The sequence below is a fragment of the Trematomus bernacchii genome, unplaced genomic scaffold, assembly GCF_902827165.1.
Source record: "Trematomus bernacchii unplaced genomic scaffold, fTreBer1.1, whole genome shotgun sequence".
NCBI lineage: Eukaryota > Metazoa > Chordata > Actinopteri > Perciformes > Nototheniidae > Trematomus > Trematomus bernacchii.
The window spans coordinates 28,683,355-28,688,739 of NW_022987739.1; positions in this window are offsets into that span (position 1 = coordinate 28,683,355).

Consider the following 5,385-nt stretch of genomic DNA (forward strand, 5'->3'; position numbering starts at 1 on the left):
TAAGGCGAAATCCACATTAGCATTGAATTATAAATCAATATACATGTGTTTAAAGCAGAGCATCTAAGAAATAAAAAATATTGCGCCTCGTCATGTAGGGGATGAAATCAAATAAAATGGGTGCAGTCCCCTGAAACTCGTGCTTTGGTTCCTATACTCTTAGTTTGAGTGTTTCCTTTGAAGGTGATGTAGGGAGACAACCCTCACACATCAAAGTCTCACCCACTGGGTGTGCCCTGCTTTCATGTGTTATCTACAGCGGGGATATCTCAAGGATTTCAGGCTGTATGGACATCTAAATGACTGACTTTATTCTAGACCCGGAGGGAACACTTTGGCGATCATCTGCTGCTTGTTTGTTAGATGTTCCCAGAAACGGCAGCAAAAAGAAGATTAGTGATGCAGCCTTCGTCAATTATGCCCCAAAGCTATGGAACAACACATCTATAGATACACTGAAAAAACTGAAACGTACTAAATGTTTAATGTCAACACATTTCACATAGTTGAAAGCAATAACATTAAGTTGAACCTGATACACTTTATTTAAACTTAAAGGTGGGGTAGGTAATTCCCTTCAGAAATACTTTTTGTTATATTCCATGGAATGCTCTTAACATCCCGATAGCAATGAATATATTAAATGCTTTGACAATAAATACATTAAAAAATGTCATCTGTGGAAGCCGTAATACTGTAAAAAGCACGACCAATCATCTGAGCCGGCCCGGCTAAAGTAACTGGATGGCCTACCTGCCTGTCAGCCTTCCATCTGTGCACAAACTTATCTCGTGCCCTCATTGGTCATGTGCGCGTTCGTGTGTGTTGGAGGAGGGGCTCTGTGAGGATGTGGCAGACTTTTTCCGGCTGTGTATTTTCAAATTCTAGCGATCTCGAGCTGGTTTCTCAAAAATTACCTACCCCACCTTTAATAGTATTGCTTTCAAACCTAATGCAGTTATGTGGAATTTGTTGACATAATACCTTTAATTAGGGTTCAACATTTCAGATTTTTCAGTGCATCAGTGAAGCCTACTGTGTGGACATCTTTGTAATAAAGCTCAACACATGTTTGGTCACTTTAGCCTTTCAGGTAGCTAACACTTTCAGCTAACACGTGCTCTCTGCTGCACTTTCTCAATGCACTCTGATGCATCTTAAACTGTCACCTGGTTTTGTGTTATTATTGTCATCCCATCGCTGCCATTATTTCAAGCTGTAATCACCGTGTGAATTTGCACTATCCTTCTTTCAATGCACCATTATATATAGATTTCAATCTATTTTATATTTTACGTCTATTTTATGCTCATATTTGTGTGTCTTTACTGGTAACTGTATTCTATGTGACATCAGTTTTCTGTGACTATTGTATGAGATATCAATTGTCTTCTGTGAAGCACTTTGGATTGCAATCATTGTATGATAGGTGCTAGGCTCTCGTCATCTCACGCCTAGACTACTGCAACTCCCTCCTGGCTGGTCTACCTGCATGTGCCATCCGACCTCTGCAGCTCATCCAGAATGCAGCGGCTCGTCTGGTCTTCAACCTACCTACATTCTCCCACACCACACCGCTCCTCCGCTCCCTTCACTGGCTTCCAGTAACTGCTAGAATCCACTTCAAGACACTGGTACTTGCGTACCATGCTGTGAATGGATCTGGCCCTTCCTACATCCAGGACATGGTTAAACCATACACCCCAGCACGTGCACTCTGCTCTGCATCAGCCAAACGGCTCGCTGCACCCTCACTGCGAGGGGGACCCAAGTTCCCATCAGCAAAAACACGTTGGTTTGCTATCCTGGCTCCAAAATGGTGGAATGAGCTCCCCATTGACATCAGGACAGCAGAAAGCAAACACATCTTCCGGCGCAGACTGAAAACTCATCTCTTTCGACTCCACTTCGAGAAATAAAATGAAAAAAAAACTATACTAATAAAGGACTGGCTGATCTAAAGCCAGTTGAGTAGCACTTGAAATGTTTTGGCTCTATGAAACCTGATGTACTTATATGATTCTGTTTTCTTCAAGTTTGTATCTTCTTGGTCGAATGCACTTATTGTAAGTCGCTTCAGCGTCAGCTAAATGAAATGTAATGTAATGTGCTTTACAAATAAAGCAACACACACACACACACGCACGCACGCACGCACGCACGCACGCACGCACGCACGCACGCACGCACGCACGCACGCACGCACGCACGCACGCACACACACACACACACACACACACACACACACACACACACACACACACACACACACACACACACACACACACACACACACACACACACACTGAATCATCAAATGTCTCTGTGTATGAACTCATGAAGAGTTATCATGCAGCTCTGCACACGTTTCCAGCCTCTTTCAGATCCTTGTTTTAGATGAGTGCTCCGCAGCGTTCTCCTATTGCTCTCTGGGGTTCATTTGGGCTGCAGGTGGAAGATGTTTTCAATGAAAAAGCTGTAAAAACTAACATTTCACTACCTGCACTAATCATGCAAAATCTCACATTTATTATCCTTAATATCTTGGTTTCTACTTACCTATGGTCACATTGTTCTGTTGTCTTACATAATAAGCTTCAGGGAAAAAAACATCTTATTGATATTCCGTTTCTATGATATTTATTTGTATTGCATTTCATATGAATTTGTTTTATTTTTGTATGTCTTATATATATTGCATTGTAGCAGGAGCCTGACTTGAGATGTTCATTGGCATATCTACACTGTAGCTACTGTGTGTATGACAATAAAGCCTTGAACTCTTTAAAGGTCATCCAAAAGTAACAGAGAAACAGGTTTCATTACTTTGATATCCTGATACTCAGATTAGGATACCAATGACAGCATTTATTTTTGACCGGTAAAGCAATTATAACAGAATACATATTTAAAGTAAACAGTGGTAACCCTGTATGAACTCGCTCTCAATGCACCGCCCTTCTGCTCCCCTGACAAACAGCGCCTCCTTGTGTCCAACAGGCAACACTGTGTCCTACAGCCAGGCAGGGAGGAATGTAGAAAAAGGAACATCTTCAATTCTCTTTGCCCAGCAACAGTCCCATTGGGCTTCTATATAAAACAGTTCAGAGGCAGAGAGGAGAAGAGAGGGGAGGATGCTGTCTAGACCACAGAGGCTGAAAGACACCAGCAAGGTGTTTTAAAGAGGTCCTATACGCTCATATACAGGTTCATATTGCTGTTTTGTGGATAGGATATTTTCATTATACTGATTTGTTTATTTTTTTGCAAAGTCACAGACGATAAGATAAGTAACATGTTGTTTATTGGTGTTTAATTTTGATGTGTTGCTAATCAAGCTTCAACTGTCCTGCAACGTAACGAGTGAAATAATCAAATCAATGAAAAGTTATAAAATATAGTTCAACTGCCCGTACTTCCTTTAATGCAATCGAATGTAAAACAAAAAAGTTATGATTGATGAAAGTAGTAAATCGGTCAGATTTGACCCGAAGACACAGGAGGGTTAAAGGAAGTACGGGCAGTTTGAACTATATTTTATAAACTTTTCATTTGATTTGATTTATTTCACTCGTTACGTTGCAGGACAGTTGAAGCTTGATTAGCAAAACATCAAAATTAAACACCAATAAACAACATTTTACTTATCTTATCGTCTGTGACTTTGCAAAAAAATAAACAAATCAGTATAATTGAAAATATCCTATCCACAAAACACCAATATGAACCTGTATATGAGCGTATAGGGCCTCTTTAAAACACCTTGCTGGTGTCTTTCAGCCTCTGTGGTCTAGACAGCATCCTCCCCTCTCTTCTCCTCTCTGCCTCTGAACTGTTTTATATAGAAGCCCAATGGGACTGTTGCTGGGCAAAGAGAATTGAAGATGTTCCTTTTTCTACATTCCTCCCTGCCTGGCTGTAGGACACAGTGTTGTCTGTTGGACACAAGGAGGCGCTGTTTGTCAGGGGAGCAGAAGGGCGGTGCATTGAGAGCGAGTTCATACAGGGTTACCACTGTTTACTTTAAATATGTATTCTGTTATAATTGCTTTACCGGTCAAAATAAATGCTGTCATTGGTATCCTAATCTGAGTATCAGGATATCAAAGTAATGTAACCTGTTTCTCTGTTACTTTTGGATGACCTTTAAAGATTTCAAGGCTTTATTGTCATACACACAGTAGCTACAGTGTAGATATGCCAATGAACATCTCAAGTCAGGCTCCTGCAACAATGCAATATATATAAGACATACAAAAATAAACAATTCATATGAAATGCAATACAAATAAATATCATAGAAACGGAATATCAATAAGATGTTTTTTTCCCTGAAGCTTATTATGTAAGACAACAGAACAATGTGACCATAGGTAAGTAGAAACCAAGATATTAAGGATAATAAATGTGAGATTTTGCATGATTAGTGCAGGTAGTGAAATGTTAGTTTTTACAGCTTTTTCATTGAAAACATCTTCCACCTGCAGCCCAAATGAACCCCAGAGAGCCAATAGGAGAACGCTGCGGAGCACTCATCTAAAACAAGGATCTGAAAGAGGCTGGAAACGTGTGCAGAGCTGCATGATAACTCTTCATGAGTTCATACACAGAGACATTTGATGATTCTGTGTGTGTGTGTGTGTGTGTGTGTGTGTGTGTGTGTGTGTGTGTGTGTGTGTGTGTGTGTGTGTGTGTGTGATCTGATCCGGATAGTTACTAATTCCTTTTCTTTATGGCGGACCGGGAACACCATGGTTACAAAGTTGACTAAATCATCCAAAATGCAATGAAAGTGGTGATCACCACTTTCATTGAACTTGGATGATTTAGTCAACTTTGAAACACCCATGGTGTTCCCGGTCCGCCATAAAGAAAAGGAATTAGTAACTATCCGGATCAGATAACACACACACACACACACGCGCACACACACACACACACACACACACCAACACACACACACACACTCTAGATGTGTATCCCCGCTCTTATGTGCCCATCCCCCCACATGGATCACACCTGGCACACACAATACATGTTCAGTGTCTATTCTTTGTATATTTACTGCAGTTTTTCATGTATACCAGTAGTCTGATACAATATTTACAGTTTTGAAAGGGTGTTAAATGAAATTTGGTGATGATTAATGGTTTTTGTGTTAATGTAATAGCAGTTCAAACAGGACCAGTCAAATTTGACCGTGAACACCAAAGTAAGGGGGGGGGGAAACGAAGACAATAGGAGGGTTACATCTTCATTAATTCGATCTGATTTATGACACAAGAAACGAATGGCAGTCTAAAAGGACAGATACAAAAATAACTTTATATTTTGGGGAGTTTCTAGCACATTCGTCCGTTAAAATGCAAAACAATAGGTTGGATT